The sequence below is a fragment of the Aedes aegypti genome, chromosome 1 (assembly GCF_002204515.2).
Source record: "Aedes aegypti strain LVP_AGWG chromosome 1, AaegL5.0 Primary Assembly, whole genome shotgun sequence".
Taxonomy (NCBI): domain Eukaryota; kingdom Metazoa; phylum Arthropoda; class Insecta; order Diptera; family Culicidae; genus Aedes; species Aedes aegypti.
The window spans coordinates 193,269,344-193,288,571 of NC_035107.1; the positions used below are offsets into that span (position 1 = coordinate 193,269,344).

Genomic DNA, 19,228 nt, shown 5'->3' on the forward strand with positions numbered 1-19,228 from the left:
ATTTGCGGCGCCCCGCTGGTTGCTGGCTCACGGGGTTGAACAAAAAAATCAAGAGAGCTTGCGACAAGCAGAGGAGCCTCGGATCCATATTTTGGGGAGCAAACGTTTTTCTACCAAATTTTTTCTTTCAGTCCCATGACATTTATTGTCGCACCGCCACCAAACCGGATCGCGCCAGTGAGACTCGCGACGCGCCTCAACTCGCACGATTTTGAAATCAGTTTTTTAGAGTGGCGCTGCATTCTTACGATTTTTATGAACACAGCGCACTATTCACATATTAGCTACGACGCACGGGGCCCGAGAAAACAGTAATTATAAATAAATGTTGGTCTTGATTTCTACCGGATACATAATATGTTCTATCACACATGACTATCTAAACCTACTACATTTCGAATTGGTTTTCATGATTTAATATTTGGAAATTCATGTTTGTTTCACATGACAACCTAATGTTGATACACATGTTATTATACCGTGAAATCAATGATGAAATCCATATGGCTACCACACTCAAATCATGTGGTTTTCCTCATTGCGCAAATATATAAGTAAACACACGACCTTGACGTGTAGATTTTTCTCAGTGCAGGCAACAATGGACCAATGCACAAGTTCACTAATTTGACGTTTGAGCGGTGCCAAATTCACTCGCTGCAATGGTCACGTAAATAACACGGCACCGCTCAAACGTCAGATAGTGAACGCGTGCATCGGTCCATTGTGCTCCAGGCGGTTAGAATAGATCAAAGTAATCCAGGCTACTATGGGCCCATTCACAAATTTCATAACGCTGGAGGGGTGGGTGGGTGTCCTCGCAATATTAGCTAAGTATGCTGTTCCACTCGAGAAAAAAGTAAAAATTTCTGCCCAAGAAATGGTCAAGAAATTTAATACAGTGAGCTCCATTTGAATTGACATTTCTTTTCAACTGCGTACTGCGATCAAAGAAAAATCCGGTATCCGAAATGGCCAATTTTAGCGTTATGAAATATATGAACACAGATAACAGACGTTGAAGTCCGATTGTAAAACTGTGTAAGACAATTCATGGTCATTTTGAATGGCAACACAAGTAGCAACATCGTGGTGGCGCTGTCACGCTTAGTTCCCATGACGATGTCAGTGGTGAATATGAAATATTTCAAGATACTGATATTCACCACTGATTGACGCAATTCGTTGTGTGGCGGCGCTAGTGATTGCAAGGAGTTTCAATTTGAATATTTACACAGGTTTTCAGAAAAATTTTGTTCTAGCATAAACATCTGTTATCTGTGATATGAACAAGCCCTATGTTCTACAGCAAAAAAGCAGTGTTGCTTTGAAAGTAACACAGCTCGACAAAAATGTCGATCTGAATGCACAGAGACCGGACACCCCGGGCTTGAAAGTATAAAAATAAACAAAAATGATGGCGTTTTCAGAATGTTCGTGTCTGCCCCAGGTCATTTTTAAAATATACTTGAACATTTTTGATTTTTTATTGAATAATCTAATCAATAACCCGACACAGTGTTTTATATTCAGAACAGCAGAATTCGCGTGCCATATTATGTTTTAAACTTGGAATTCAATATGAAGAGTTGTACTTAGATTTGCATAAACTCCCCCCTTTTTTGTACCCTCCCCTTTTTGAAAGTATTGCAAATGATGCTATATTTGATATGAATGGTTGAAATAAGCGATTTTAGTGAAGCTATCTCTCCAGAAATATCGTGGTTTATGAACAACCCCTATACAATACTGTGGAACCGTCCATAAATTGCGTGTTCATTTTAGGTGGGGGGTCTGTTCAAAGATTACAGTCCACGTAAATAAAATAAAAATTTGAAGAGTTGATTACAATGGAAAAAGGGATGAAAAATACCAAAAATATAACCACGTGGTTTATGCAGAATCTTTTGCAGGTTGTTTTGTTTCTTGTTTACTATAATGAATTTAAAATCTAACATGCTAACGAACTTTCCACTTATTTCTATAAAATTCTTTTCTAGAGTGATGGCTATATCTTCTTTGATTCATTTCTCATATACATATGAACAGCGCAATGACAATACTTCATTTGATCACCAAAAATTTGGGCAGACACGAACATTCTGAAAGCGCCATCATTTTTGTTTATTTTCATACTTTCAAGCCCGGGGTGTCCGGTCTCTGTGCATTCAGATCGACTTTTTTTTGTCGAACAGTGTAATTGAATGATCATCTCAGCATGATTTAGACTTTGTTATCAATAATAACGAATTATCCTTACGTCCAATTAAAATGTGGTCTTCGGCAAAGTTGTAGCTGGAAAGATTTGACATATGAAGAGTATGTTCATATTTCCATAGTTTATTATTACGAGCAGTTAGAGGACTGAACACGAAAGGTTTGCCTTTTCCATAGTATTTAATTTCCATATAAACTTCAAATGGCATGTGCACAACCAAATTTCTTCCAAATCACTTCAAATTTTGGGAGAATGATTTTTATGGGCTGTGAAATGGTGAGCCGACAACTAGGAAGGAGCGTCCAACATAGCTCTGGTCCTCACAAGTCCCTACCTCACGCTTCCACGGGTCAAATGATGACAAAGACCGCCAGCTAAGGGTTGCGTACTTAGCTGGTAGTGCAGCCTGGGCACTGTTGTCCTTCTGACATCAGCTAGAGTGAGGAGGTGCGTCTCGAGCGTCTGTCCACCAAGGAGGTGCGGCTCAAACAGCGTCTGTTCTGGCATCCAGTGGCTGAGTATGAAATGCTGTATTACGTCAGCTACACCTAAGGTGGCAGCCCCACCATCGTGATGTAGGTATCGCGACCCTGGTAAGGTAGCATATCGAATTTCTTACCTACCACGAAAAATGGAGAAAGGAGAAATAACGAACGATATTTTCGGCAATCGACCTGGCAACGAAATAAGGACTATGATTGGAAACTCGGTACCTGGAATGTCAGGACGTTAAATGAACCCGGACGAGTGAGCCTTTTGGCTCGTGAATTGCAGAAGGTTGGAGTGAGCGTGGCTGCTATTCAGGAAGTAAGATGGCCTAGAACTGGAGAACGTGAATTCAAGGCGGTGGATCCCGTCGCCAACACAGCTTTCAAATACAACATCTACCATAGTGGCAGCGATAAGGCAGAGCATGGCGTCGGATTCATAGTGATCGGGAAGCAGATGAAGCGTGTTATGCGGTGGAAATCGATTAATGAACGAATCTGCGTATTGAGGATACGGGGCAAATTCTTCAACTACAGTCTGATCAACATCTATGCGCCGACAAACGATAAACCCGACGACACGAAGGATGCGTTTTATGATTGTCTCGACAAGACCTACGGAGAGTGCCCAAAACATGACGTAAAAGTTGTTATCGGGGATGCCAACGCTCAGGTCGGAAGAGAGGATTTTTTTCGCCCTATAATTGGTACGGAGAGCCTTCACTCCGCCACCAATGACAACGGCCTAAGGCTAATAACTTTTGCTGCAGCTAGAGGGATGGCCATCAGCAGCACCTACTTTGCACGCAAAGACATCCGAAAGCACACCTGGATGCACCCAAATGGCGAGCTCTGCAACCAAATAGACCACGTTTTGGTGGACGGTCGGCATTTCTCGGATGTCATCGATGTGAGGACCTTTAGAGGCCCAAACATCGACTCTGATCACTATCTCGTTGTTAGTAAAATTCGTGCACAGTTGTCTACCGTGGCGAACACAAGAACACAGCGACCGTTGCGTTTCAATATCCAGCGCTTATCAACAGAAGGTGTAGCAGACGAGTACCGCCGGAAGCTTGATGAGCGGATAAGGGGATACAACGTAGGCGAAAACCTCAACAATCTGTGGGAGTCTATCCACGGTGCGATGAGCACAGCAGCGCGAGAGGTGATAGGTACTGCTCAGAGACGACCCAGAAACGGTTGGTTTGATGAGGAGTGCCAGAATGTGACGGATGAGAAGAATGTTGCCAGAAGTCGGATGTTAGTGTCTGGTACCCGGCAGAATAGAGAGCGGTACAAGGAAGCTAGAGCAGCCGAGAAACGAATTCACCGCAGAAAGAAAAGGCAGTATGAAGAAGACATCATTACTGAGGCGCAAAACAGCATCGAACAAAACGATATGCGGAGATTTTACGAAACTGTCAATGGCGTACGGAGAAAAACTGCGCCGTCTCCCGTCATGTGCAATGACCGCGAAGGTAACTTGCTGACAGACAAAATCTTGGTGGCTGCCAGGTGGAAAGAACACTTCGAGCAATTGTTGAATGGAGAGGACACGAGCGCGTCTGAGAACAGACTAATCATCAGCAACGATGGACAAGCTGTGGAGCCCCCGACGCTAGATGAGGTTAGAAGAGCGATTAAGGAGTTGAAGAACTGTAAGGCTGCTGGAAAACACGAGCTCCTGGCCGAACTTTTCAAGTACGGTAGTGAGCAGCTGTACGAAATGCTGCACCGTACTCTGTTAAGGATATGGGAGGAAGAAGAATTGCCTGCTAGCTGGCTGGAGGGCCTCATCTGCCCTCTGTATAAGAAGGGCCACAGATTGGAGTGCGCCAATTACAGAGGAATAACGCTCCTCAATTCGGCGTACAAAATAATGTCACGTGTTCTGTTCAACAGATTGAGACCGCTGGAGGAGTCCTTCGTCGGCGAATACCAATCTGGTTTTCGTGAGGGCCGATCAACGACGGATCAAATGTTTACCTTGCGACAAATCCTTGATAAGTTCCGGGAATACAACTTGCAGACACATCATCTGTTCATTGATTTCAAGGCTGCGTACGATTCAGTAAAGAGAAATGAGTTATGGCAGATAATGGTAGAACACGGTTTTCCGGCGAAACTGATTAGACTGATTCGTGCAACGTTGGATGGATCGAAATCAAGTGTGCGGGTTGCGTATGAGACTTCAACCTCCTTCGTAACCTTAGATGGATTGAAGCAAGGAGATGCGCTTTCGAATCTTTTGTTCAACATTGCTCTCGAAGGAGCTATAAGAAGAGCGGGCGTGCAAAGAAGCGGTACCATCGTCACCCGGTCGCATATGCTCCTGGGTTTTGCGAACGATATCGATATAATCGGAATTGATCGTCGAGCCGTAGAAGAGGCATTCGTGCCTTTTCAAAGGGAGACAGCGAGGATTGGACTTACCGTCAACACCAGCAAAACTAAGTACATGATCGCTGGTAGACAGCGTGGTTCCAATCGTGACGTTGGTAGTGAAGTGGTGCTAGGTGGTGAAAAATTTGAAGTAGTGGAAGAATTTGTGTATCTTGGTACTTTAGTGACTTGCGATAATGATGTTACCCGCGAGGTGAAAAGGCGTCTTGCAGCTGCGAATAGGGCTTTTTACGGGCTCCGTAACCAGCTTAAGTCCCGTAGCCTGCAGACGAAAACAAAATTCGCGCTATATAAGACTCTTATCCTTCCGGTTGCCCTATACGGCCATGAATCCTGGACGTTAAAAGAGGTCGACCGGAAAGCGTTTGGAGTTTTTGAGCGTAAAGTGCTGCGAACAATACTCGGCGGTAAACAAGAAAATGGCATCTGGCGGCGTCGCATGAATCATGAGTTGTACCAAGTATATAAAGAAGTGGATATTATCAAGCTCATAAAACACGGCAGGCTGCGTTGGGCTGGTCACGTGGTACGAATGCCGGAAGAACGACAAGCAAAAACAATATTCAGTAGAGAACCCGGACGAGGCCGTCGGCTTCGTGGTAGGCCGCGCACACGTTGGCTTTTTGCAGTTGAAGAGGACTTAAGGGCACTTAACGTTCAGGGCGACTGGAAGCGATTGGCTCAGGACCGAGCCCAGTGGAGAAGAATTATCCATTCGGCGTAGATTCAACGTAGCGGATTGTAGCCCATCAAGTAAGTAAGTATCAAGTAAGTAGATTTTTATCATAATTTTTATTCACAAATTTCATAACGTCAGAAATGGGCATTTTCGACACCCACCCACCCCCTCGTAACACTTTTTGTATGAATACTTTATGAATTTTGTATACAATATATATGATCCGTAAGGGTTTATTCACAAATTAAATAACGCCAAAAATGGCTATTTTCGATACCCACCCACCCCCTCGTAACGCTTTTTGTATGGGCCGTAACAACGTTCGGACACCCACCCCCTCTAGCGTTATGAAATTTGTGAATGGGCCCTAACATCACGAGGACACCCACCCACCCCCTTTAGCGTTATGAAATTAACTTAACTTTCGTTCGTTGCACTAAGCCCGTAGCCCACCTAGGGCCCATTCACAAATTTCATAACGCTTTAGGGGGTGGGTGGGTGTCCGAACGTTGTTACGGCCCATACAAGAATAGTCGACTATCAATACAAAAAGCGTCACGAGGGGGTGGGCGGTTGGTTGTTTTAGCCACATCCTTGCCATGTGGAGGGCACTTAACAACCGAACCCTCTCTCTCTCATCAAAGAGAACGTGTCTACGTTTAACCACCTAAATTGAGAACTGCATCGATCTGAACAATTTTCAAATCCCTCTCATTGTTTCAGCCACTTTTTCCGCTTAAGAAAATTGGTATAAGATCCAGAGCTTCGATCTAAAATAAAAATAAATTGTTGAATGGGAAATTAACATAAAAACAGTTCGTGTTTTGCTGTAGCTCATATCAGTTTTTCCATCAGTTGACAGAACACAAACAACTTAAAATTATCAAGGATTGCTGAGAATGAAATTGCAGTTCATTGTATTTTTATAGCAACCCATTACAGAAAATAGAGCCAGTCAGTGTGCCGAGATGTGCCTAAGCTGTGCCAGGCACACTGTGCAGAGTGACCACCCCCTTGGGTTTATGTCAAAAAGTGACGTTTGCCCAAGGGGGTGGTCACTCTACACAGTGCGCCTTGCACAGCTTGGGCACATCTTGGCACACTGACTGGCTCTATTTTCCATAATGAGTTGCTATAAAAATCACAATGAACTGAAATTTCATGCTCAGCAACCATTGATAATTTTAAGTTGTTTGCGTTCTGTCATCTGATGGAAAAACTGATATGGGCTACAGCAAAAACACGCACTGGTTTTATGATATTTTCCCATTCAACAATTTATTTTTATTTTAGATCGAAGCTCTGAAACTCATACGAAATTTATTAAGCGGAAAAAATGGCTGAAACAATGAAGTTTTAAAATGATAATTCAGATCGATGCAGTTCTCAACTCAGGTGGTTAAACGTAGACACGTTCTCTTTGATGAGAGAGAGAAGGTTTGGGTGTTAAGTGCCCCACACATAGCAAGGATGTGGCTACCCGAACTTGATCCCCGGAAGAATCAGCTACAGACTTGAAGGACACTAACTAAGCACACTCGAACTTTTAATTATCGTTCCAAAAATGCGTTCAAATAAGCTTGGTTTAGATGTCTGAAAATAAATTATACACATTTTTGAAATTTCAGGTACTCTGGGGAACCAGAAAAATCATATTAGGGACGGTTCATAAATGACGTACCATTTTAGGGGGAGGGTGAGTCTAAGATTTTGTGACGATGTGGTTTTGTGGTGGAGTCGAAAAATGGCCAAAAAATGCTACGTCGTTTATCACCGTTGCCTTAGTTCATATTGAAGACATTTTTTTAAACAGTTCTTGGTAACCATATTATAGCCAATTCCGGGAAACAACGGCATTTAAATATTTGCCAGCCTACGAGGGTTAAGGGCAAAATGGTAAAAGTATCAAGATTTCAATCTAGGGATGATAAAAACCTGAGAGAGAGGAGACAGCTGGCTTAGATTGCGAGCTCTGAAAAGTCACGGGAACCTGTCACCAACTGTCACTGGAAAACCGGCACATTCGAAGGGTAAAGCGTGAAAACCCGTCAAAATTCAAGTAAAAGTAATCAAAATTTCTAGGTGATTTTCGATGATTTCACATTTCAAAAAGTTGAAAACCTAAATATAGTTGTGTTTTGGAAAACTGCAATTGATTTTTTATATTCATATCCTTTTTCATGGTGAACAACAAGACGTAATTTTTGTATATGATATGATTGCCGTGTTCTTCGTGCACCAAATGTTCTGAATTTAAAGGGACACGTCCAGAGAAAAATGTTGGACTTTTTCTCATATTATTATTTTTGTTGACAGCAAATACATGGAATGCTACACTCAGAATAATCCAAACGTCATTGTTACGTGAAAAATCACGTAGACCCTTGAAAATGAATTCTCTTCGACTCCTACCTGACTAAGGTAACAAGCACTGAACCATAGGTATATATGGAATGAAGCTCCGCTAAATTTCACTGCGGTTGACCTATCAACCCTACGTGGAAATTACGTACATAGATTGATTCATTTTGATCGTGTTCACTCTGCAGTTCATTCTGTGTTGTGATGGCGTCAGTCCAAGACAAGCTTTGAGAGTAATTGTTTCGACCGCTATAATAACATTAATTTTAAAGTAAATTCTGTTTTGGTTTCTGCAATAGCGTTTTAGTGTAAATTACACTTCTTAGGGCCAGAATGGCATAGCTTTTTTGATGAGTCCAGCGGCTTAAGGTGATCCGGTGTTGAACTAAATAATTTTCTCTCGCTGACAGCTAAACGTGAGTAAATCATCTAATTTTGGGTATTTTTTACTATTCAATCCCTTTTTATACATTCTCACTGTAACAGGAGCGGTACCTGCAAAAACCCGGTGAAAGAATCTAATCCTACTTGTATCTAGCGGAAGTATGCAGCAACCTACCAATTCCAATACAAATGTGTGTTTATTCTATAAGTGTTCTGTGACGAAAATGTTTTAACTGAGGTTTCACATCTACCAGTCAGCTAATAAAAGTTTCATAATTATTGTGTATATATTTCGTTTTTATAAAAAAAAATGAAATTGCAGACAATAAAGCAAAGCCAAGCAGATTATATTAACACCGATTTCAATTGACATTTACAGGAAGCTTTCTTTAGCTTCCATCAATGCCCTTGGTGGAATTTACGAATAATTCACGTAACCCTTACTTAGTTCTCCGATGGAAAGAAAATAGTTCATTGGTTCATGCGTTCATTCTTCATCACCTATGATTCCCGTAAGAGCTACGTGAAAAGTGCGATGGAAAAAAACCACGTATGTTTTCACGTAACAATGACGTTTGGATTATTTTGAGTGTATGACTGCTACTATAAATTTCAGTTCTGTGTTTTTTTATAGCTCCTAAGTTTATGGTGAAATTTTTCATCTGGACACATCGGCACACCTAAAGGCACAGTAAAAAAACGTTGGCGCAAATTGGTGCGCCAGCTTTGTGCGGAGTGACCACCCCCTTGCGTTTGCCTTCGTTTTAGATGGGCTATACACTGTAAACCTGGCATTACCCTTTAAGGTGTAAAAAGTACCCACTATTTTCTGATATATGAAGCTGTCAAAATAAAGGGTAGTTCAAAATTTTGCATAGTGGGTAAATTTTGCCCATTTGTAAGTTCCAGTGGTTTACCCTTTAATGAGTGAAAAAGTTCTTAAAATATTTTGGCGGATGCTGTTCTTCAGTCCGTTATACTTAATTGTAACTGGAGTCGCATCTGGGTCGCTGATAATGGAGGAGTGTCTAGATTTGCAGGTTAGTCCAAAATCGAAAAACATTATTCATTTCATTTCAAGAAACGCTGTTGTTTTTACAGAATGGATTGGAGAACCAAAAACTTCGTTGCTGTTCGTTCAGTTAGGAGCATGATACCAGAGAGGAAACTGCGGCCAAATGCCCGAGAGACGGTCGTGGCACGCAGCATCCCCCCACGCAGCAGAATTTTTACAATACTTTTATATATAACTTAATGCTAATATTAAACAAATGCAATATTTATTGATCTTAATAAAGTGCTGTATGATGTTTGTCCCTTATTCATTATTATTATTCATAAATTGATTTCAAATTGTTATTATAAATCGTAAGACTAGAAACAGAGTAAAATTTACTCTCTTTCCTAACTGAATTCATTTCGAATAGTGGGTAAAATTTACTCGTTAGTTTGACGTACAAGCCGTTTACTCTTTAATGGGTACAGGCCCTTTACTCTTTTTATGAGTTAAACTAGTTTCTCTCAAAGAGGGTACTTTTTTACCCTTTAAAGGGTACTTTAGTCTTACAGTGTAGCCCACTTAACGGGAGCCCAATTAAAACGAAGTGCAATTAAACGTAGTGCATGACTGTATACATATATGTCGTTCCCCTCTGAGCTCCCTTTGAACTGCTGCACATGCATATTCATATTTTGGATGCCCCCTGCAGCATTGCGCCTTTTGAATCCATGCTTAATTTTTCTTCAGTGTATCAGAGTCAAAAAGGCCTTTAGAAAATGTTGTGGGCTGTCCCTCGTTATTTCATCAAAATCAAATTTTGTTTTCACGACCGGGATTGTTATTTTCAGCTTGCGCAGATTTTCCGCACCTGTCCGGTCCCGTCCGTCCGTCGCGACGTCGATCAAGTTTTTGACAGTTTGCTGTTCTTCTCCGAACGCAAAGGAAATTTCACGGGTTTTCAGAAACTTTTCCTGCTGCTCCGCTTTTCCTCCTTGCGTGATCGGGAAAAACTTTTCTTCTGCGGTTTTCGTCGGGAAATTTGTCGGCCTTCGGTTGGGATTTCGTGAGTGGTGAGTGTGATCGTCGAAATAACGCTGACAGCGACGAAGAGAAATAATTATTGTGCGTATCAATTTGGTGGCCGAGCGATCAAAACAAAATCTAGACCAAGGTCCTTCTAAGGGTGAGGCGGTGCGTGCGAGGGGTGGTCAAAAGTTCTGAGGGTTCCGGGGGATTGCGAAAATATTTGCATATTTTTGCTGGTGACCAAGCGAGAAGTGAGTGCGAGAGTGTGGGCGAAGGAAGTGGAGGGCAGCGCTGTGTCTGGAAGATTGTGTGCGGTGAAGAAATCACTTCCTGCGGGATCGAATTGATTGCTGGCAAGTTTCGAGAGCTGGTGACCATCCGGAGGGAGTCGAGTATTGCTGGCTCAATACAGGAACTCTTCAAACAAACAGGTGAGTTTAAGGACCCGAAAATGAAATCCTTGGTTTGTTTATCGATTTTATTTATACGATGACCGACAAATCAACAATAATTGTTGCTGTCATTGTTCTGTGATGTGATTAAAATTTAATCATCGATCCCTATAGGTATCAAATTTTGATAGCTATAAAGGCAAAGGAGACAATTTGGTTCGAATAAAGCATAATTTGATGATTGTAATAACTTCCATCATGAATTATCAAACAAACCAATTCATACCAACACATTTCATACATGACTTCATATAACTAATCTTTTTTTTGTTTTAGGTATGTAAACGAATTTCTGGTTTAATCTCACAAACCTTATGAATTTTGTAGTGTATGTTATGGAACAAAAAATGTGAGTATAAATTACAGCATTTTTTATAGGAACCGGATTTTATTGTTGATAGTTTTGATTCACTCAGGTAGAGTTTTTTTGTTCAATCATACTGCGATGATATTTGGTTATAATATTCGTGGTATTTAGAAGGTATGTACCTAATAGCTATTGAATTTTAAGTTCCTACAAAAAAGGGTAGGGTGCATACAATGGCGTAACAAAAGGCCTCCCGCTGATTGTGGGCAGCGATGCAAATGCTCATCACATCATCTGGGGCATCCCAGATATCAATTTGAGAGGCTTCAGTCTGATGGAATACTTAAGTAGTACAGATCTTGGATTACTTAACATAGGCAATCGCCCAACCTTCATGGTATCTAATAGAGCAGCGGTTTTCAGATCGTGCTCCGCGGAGCACTTGGTGCTCCGCGAATCCTTGGCAGGTGCTCCGCGATCGTTTTAAAAATTTGTTGAAACACCTCAACTTTTTATTTTAAAATACGCTTTTAATTATATCAAACCAAGCCATAGTCAAAACTTTCATTAGTACAAATTTTGAGAACAACCGAACGATCCTGCTGTAAATTTCAATGATGACTGATTATTGCGACTAAATAATCAATATTTTATTGAAGACCGTTGTTTTGTTCGCTAGATTTGTGCTCCAGAAAATTTAGAGGTAGTTTTAATTCATCTTTACTGTATGAAGATTATGTGGCTATAGTGTAAGACGAAACAAAGTTTCCAAGGTGGCAAAATATAGACATTATCGAACTTTCATATACCTTGGGTGCTTTTACGAAAAAAAATCAGCATTTGCGCCAACATTTTGTTTTTGGAAAATTAGAAATATCCTGCCGTCGAAAATATTTAATATATTTTGTTTAGGACAATTTAAGCTGCACGATTAATCATTCTTGAGTTAAACTTAAAAAACAACAAACCTTCAAGCTGAAGAAATTCGATTTTCTCCAACAGAATATTTTAAAACTTTCAGGGTGTGAAATTATTAACGGGATACTCATCCTCATCGACAAAAATCTGTAAAACGTAAACGTAAACCGGGGTTAAATTGATCGGTATTACCTTCGTAGCAAGAAGTTTGAATCAACATTTTGTAACATTTTTAATGTATGAATGCTGTTTCATTTTTCTATATTAAGGAGCTTATTAAAGTTGGAAGTTTTTGGAAAAAATAAGTTTTGTTCATGCGTAAATTTAGGTAGTTGTAGCGTTTAGGCAAACTTTTGACTTCTTGATACAAAATTAGGAATACCTCGAGTTTTATCAAGATTATAAGTATTTCCATGAGTGTTGAACTTGTGGTTATTCCATTCAAACAAATTAATAAGGGCTTAAAAAAAATATTTTGCTGCAGAGAATTGCTCAGTTGTTCGAACTAAAAACAAAAGTCGGAAAATTTCCTACCCAAAGCAATTGTACCATTTCCAGGTCACAAAATTTGTAGTTCAATTTAGATGGCTAATTGTCACAAATTCAGTCTATAATAAACTAGCTATAATAATAAAATGAAACAAATATTTTTAAACTAGAGGTAAAAGTTCAAAATAAAATCAAAATTATTGGAAAACTGACCAACATGAATCTTAATTAAACGTTCTCATAGAAATTATAGGATCAATTAAGCAGGCATTACAATATCATCTGATCACTTAGATCATCTTTGGATGGTGGAGAGATATTATCCTCAATCCAAGAGCGCTTTGATGTGATACCATCTTTCGATCTAATGCTTCAAAAGATGTCCTTGACAGTTGTTTGGTGTACAAATGCAGAATCGATGAATGGAGAGTCGCACAAACAGTGAATCCAGATTGAATTTTTCGAACTGTCAAACTGTCTAGGGGCGATCCATTAATTACGTAAGATAATTTTTGGGGTTTTTCAAACCCCCCTTCCCCATGGTAAGATTTTTTGTATGAAAATTAAAAATAAATTATATGGCGCGTAAGAAATCTCAAACCCCCCCTCCCCCCCATAAACCCTTACATAATTAATGGACAGCCCCCTACCTACCTATCGAAAAGATCAGCAAACAGAAAGAGTCTATTCTCGAACAATGGGATTTCTCGGGAGTTTTTTTTATGTGAAATATTGTGGCCGTCGGCAATTTTTGGAAGATTCTTGTGTGTCGATTCCATACAAGATAGGCTTATATTTTCAAGATGTTTAAATAAATAAAAATAAAATACTTTTGCAATTTTTTTGTAAGACGATGCTTGGCAACGACAAGGCCTGGGGAAACAATACCTGTAGGCGAATTCCGGCGCGTATTTTTTTTGAAGAAAAGAGAATTTTCTTGCTGGTGGATTATGTAAGAAAATTTTTTTCTCTTCGAAGAAAATGTGCGCCGCCCAACGGTAGCTTCACGCTCAGATTTGTATCGTCCAGATCCTGATAGAATCCGGTTAATGGTACATTGATTCATTTTCAGGGGGTTCCGAGCATAAAACATATAATTTGAAACATATTGATTTATAATTTATTTTAAACATCTTTTCGTACACCCAACGGTAGTTTTACGCTCAGTTTTGTATCGTCCAGATCCTGATAGAATCCGATTAATGGTAAATTGATTCATTTTCAGGGGGTTCCGAGACCAAAGGACATCTCTCGGTAGTTTAAAAATCTATAATTAAAAACCAAATAATGAATAGCATTAGATGTGTAGCATTCACTTACCGCTATGGATTCCCCTAAAATTTGCTGTTTTGGGTTTTAAAGGTACTCGCTGGTTGCACAGTGAACTCGCCATCAAATAATGTCACTAATTTTCAAATTGAATACTTGCGCGTGGACTGCTGAGTTTGAATGAATTTATTTAGTATCATATGAACCAGAGATATCGATGAAAGATCGATCAAAGAGCGCTAAGATTGTATCTTGTTATTCGATCCGTATCTCTCTCAGATGATCATCTGATAAGATAAAATGCAATGCCTGCAATTAAGGCTTGAAAAAAATCCGGAATTCAAACGGAGTGGTGATGAAAAGCAGGTGCTCCGCGCAACAATTTTATTTCAAAAAGTGCTCCACGAGCCAAAAAGGCTGAAAACCCCTGTAATAGAGAAGTGTTAGACATAACGCTCTGCTCGAATAGAATCAGTCACAAGTTGACGAATTGGCATGTATCAGATGAGGAATCATTATCTGATCGTCGCTACATCTTTGCGTTTTATGAATTCCCGGTCAACAAACTGGGAACTCTATATTGAATTGGTTGCGACCAAATTTCATGGATATTCTCCGTCCATTGAAAATCCAAGTGATCTGGATGATGCCGTTGATACTACAACATCCTACATTATGGAAGCTTTTGAAGAAGCATGTCCTCTGCGGTTTGTAAAGACTACAAGAGGGACCCCATGGTGGAATTACGATCTGACTAGGCTCAGGAAACAGTGTAGAAGGAGTTGGAACATACGCCGTTCAGCTGGATCAGAGTCGTTCAAGTTGGCTCGCAAGGTTTACAAGAAGGCTCTTCGTTCTGCTCAACGATCCGGCTGGAAAAAACCTTTGTACAAATGTTTCCAGTTTGAGTGAAGTTAGTCGGCTGAACAAAATCCTTACAAAGTCTAAGGATTTCCAAGTGAACGAAATTCGTTTACCTAATGGTGACTTCACTTCTTCTGACGAAGAATTTTTAGAATGTTTATTCAATGCACACTTCCCCGGATGTGTGGACTTAGCATCTACGGATGAAGCAAATGTCTTTTTATGTAGTTATGAGTCTCTGGCTTCGGCTTGCAGTATTTCATTTCATTTCATTTTATTGATTGTTTCTTTAGATAGTTTCATACATTATTCGTACACTGAGATTTGGAGATCCTTTCAACAGTAAAGTAGTTCATGTATAGTTAATTTAGTTTAGGATCTATAAAAATGGATTCAACTTTAAAGGAAAACTATAACAAAAAAAACCTTTGTAATTGCTTAAAGAAAATGGGATAGTTAAAGGAAAATTTTTCTTAATGTACTAATATCACAGAGGGCGCCGAATAGTTTGTAGCAATGGATTTGCGGAAAGATTGCAGCTATTCTAGAATTTGGGTAGCAGGCCGTTGATCCAGTCATCGATTGTGTTGATTCCTGCTAGCCTATGCAAGGCTTCTGTGTGGTAGTATGGGTCCAGATCTAGTATCATTTTCAGCAGTCGATTTTGTTTGGTTTGAAGTTTCCTGCGATGGATTCTCGCACAATTGCACCAAGCTGGAAAACCGTAGGTAATCGTTGGACGGATGATGGCTTTGTAGAGCAGCAGTTTGTTGGGTGTATTCAGGCGAGAGCGACGACAGATTAGCGAGTATAAACATTTAACAAGTTTGTCGCACTTTTGGAGCGACTTCTGGGTATGAATACCAAATTTCAGCTTCTGATCTAGGTTCAACCCCAGATATTTTACTTCTGTTGACCATTCTACTTCGAGCCCCCCATTGCAATAATTTTACGTTGTGGTAAGTGTCTCGGACTGCGACGGTTAGAGAAGAAGATTGCTTGAGTTTTGATTGGGTTGATCTTCATTTTCCATTTGCGTTGGTATCCTTCAATGGCGTTTTGTGCGGCTTGCAACTTTGTGATTACTATTGTAGGATCTGAATCAGTTGCGACGAATGCAGTGTCATCGGCGAAGATGAAATAGAGTACTCCATCGACCATAACAACATCAGCGGTGAAGATGTTGTATAGGATTGGGCTGAAAACAGAGCGCTGCGGAACTCCGTAGGGAATGTTTTTACGATCCGACGCCGCACCGTTGACATTAACTTCGAAACAGCGATTTTTGATGAACGATTGGACGATTTTTATTAGGTACATTGGAAAACCAGCAGCTAACATTTTGTGGAGAACGGCATCCTGCCACACAGAATCGTTCGCTTTCTCAATATCCAATAGAATCATTCCTGACGATTGTTTGTTGGAAAACCCGGATTTAACTTGACTCACCAACCGCTCGAGCTGATGGTTCGTTGAATGTCCACGCTTAAATCCAAATTGTTCATCTGGAACCACATGGGTTGCCTCTATATGCCGTTCCATTCTAGAGAGGATTACGCGTTCTAACAGTTTACTTAGAGCAGGAAGCAGACTGATAGGCCTGTGGTTGCCAGCATTAGTAATATCCTTCCCAGCTTTTGGAACAGGAACGACCACAGCATGTTTCCAAACGGTTGGGAAATAGCACAGCTGTAAGCAGACCGTAAAGATCCTAGCTAACAGGATAACAGCTTTGCGCGGTATCTTCTTCAGTAGCTGGTTGCATAGTTTATCACGACCAGGAGCCTTCTTGTTCTTGAGATTATTGATTAGTAGTTGAACTTCTTTCGGTCTTACCAGACAGGCTGCACCAAACTGGTTGGGTGATTCGTTGATCTCGCGGATTGATTCCGCTACTGCTGTTACCGTGGCATTATCACTAACTGCAGTATTGTTGTGTGCTTCAGCAAAGCTTTCAGCTAGTAGTTCTGCTTTTCCTTGGGATGAAGCAACTAGGAGATCACCATGTCGCAGTGGAGGAGTGTATTTGGTGTTTTTACGTAGTGCTCTGGAGATTTTCCACATTTTAACTTCACCGAAGTTCACATTGCTGATGACTTCCCCAAACTTATGAAAGCGGGACTGGGCACATTCTTCACGAATTCGTTTGTTGAGCGCATCCACGATTACCTTGTAGAACGGATCTTTCGACCGTATCCACTGCCGTCGGCGCCGATTGCGAAGGCGAATTAAGTTTCTGGTATGCTGCGATATTTCTGGAACATCGTATGGCCGAATAGGTAGCTTGGGAACGGAAAGACATTCCGCATGAAGAATAGTATTGCTGAAGAACTCGACTGCGCCATCTACAGACGTGATGTCGTTGATCTCCAGAGCAATTGGCGCTGTAAGAATTATGCTATCGTTGACAATTCTCTGGAATCTGGACCAGTTGGCACGAACATAGCAATATTTAGTATTGTCGGAAACGTCGGTCGAAGGTGTGGAGTCGACAGTGAATACCACTGGTAGGTGGTCGGAAGATAATTCGTTGATAACGATATGTCTTGACATATCCACTATGTTATTGGATAAAACCAAATCAAGGGTAGACGACTGCCCTATGCTCGTGGGATGAAAGGTAGGTGCGTCTGGAGCGTGGATGAAAAAATTCTCTGATACTGACATTTGTAGCAGTTGAGTACCAGCCTTGTTACCTCGGCTGCAGTTCCATTGACGACTGCGAGCGTTAAAATCGCCAATGACAAATGTGGGAATATCACCAGCTGTCAGCATCCTAAGGTCGTTACGAAAATGCTGCCACTCTCCTCTGTGCCGTGCACCCGGAAAGTATGCTGCGACGATCTTCATCAATGTTACATTACAGACCACGAGGATTCCGATTGCTTCGATGACTTTAGTACAAAGTTCAACAGACAGTCCCTTTCTAACCGTCAACATAACTCCGCCTCCCCTCTCTGCATTTTCACGCTGTCTGTCCGCTTGCAAACAGCAGAAGTTCGGATGGGTAAAAGAGTTGTGCGAGTTCAACCATGCCTCCGAAACAGCAGCCACGTCAATACCATGCCGGTGAAGGAAATCGAAGTATTCGAGATATTTTCGCAGAATAGACCTTCCGTTCCAGTTAAGCATTTTTAGTTTAGCGTGATTAGGCATTGTAGACGTATTTTAGCATCAGTTCAGATAGAGCTGAGAATTGTTCCATTTTGTTTCTGCACCCTTGCAGACGGTGAAACATATCGCGGGCCAAGCTCAGAAATTCCGATATAGAGAATAGATCAGGGTCCATTCCACTACCACCGGCTTCGCTATTACGAACCACATCGGAGTATCGCGGACGGTCGTTGTTATTATGTGGTTGACGATGATGTTCGACGCTAGGAGACAGCAGGGATTGTCCCTGCGGAGAAGTATACAGATTCTGGGATTTTCTCTTCACAGTGACACGATCTTCAATTGACTTCAGGTATGTCTTCCTGGCAGGAGAACCTCGAAAATTTGCTGTCACTTTTATTCTTCACATAGGGTCGCCATCTAACGATGACGTTAAAGAGCGATCTAACTTTTCTTAGTTCTTGCAACTTCACTGTACCCTTCTCGAAATGTAGCATGTACAGAACATTGTCTTCCACACCGTTCTTCTTCACAGAGAACACTTTCACTTCTTTTGGAGAAATGTTATTACTGTTCAGTTCTTCTTTGAGTTCTTCGAGGTCATACATCGATAAACCCGAAAGTATGATCTTCACAGGTATTTCTTCCGCTGGGGCATAACTTTAGAACTGCATTCCGTTTTGTTTCAGACTAGAAATCGTTTGGTGGAAGTATTGTTTACTTCCAAGAATGAGCTGAACACCGTTTTTGTCTTGAGGCACATTCTCCGTTGAGAAGAATTGGCGAAGTTCCTTTGTACTTTTCCCAGTGACCGTTGTTGGTGGGCATCTGAACTTTTTGGGCTCGGAGGGCCCCGGCGGTAATAGCTGGTTTTGGGGTGTGTTGTCATAAGTGTTCCCGACATCATGAGGCAGTCTGTTGTAGATATTGTTGTGACAGACGGCACTCATATTACAGTGGGTTGACTGAGTGGAAGTCGTGAGTTCAGGGTGGCTCATTTTTTTACGCTTCGGACACTCAGGGGTAGATTATTCGTGGCCATTAGAATTAGCTGCGATTCTATGTGACTTCTCTGGGACTTTACACTATCGAAAACACGACGAAATTTACGTTGCAAAAGTGAACGAAATGAGGCGCGTGCAATATCCGACCGTGTTGCCAGATTGACTGGGCTTGCAGTATCGTAACTACTGAATCGATTCAATGGGCACTTAATAGTTTTGCTCCTTTCAAATCTCCAGGAGCAGATGTGG

General features: G+C 41.1%; 1 protein-coding gene across 1 annotated transcript in view; it reads left to right on the forward strand.

Moving 5' to 3' along the window:
* The first annotated feature begins 10,434 nt into the window (after positions 1–10,434).
* The window catches only part of LOC5566642 (protein roadkill), a 512,014-nt gene continuing 503,220 nt past the window's right edge, over positions 10,435–19,228 (forward strand). The window contains exon 1 of the mRNA XM_021856084.1: positions 10,435–10,993. The gene's annotated coding sequence lies outside the window, so the exon portion shown is untranslated. The remainder of the gene's footprint in view (positions 10,994–19,228) is intronic.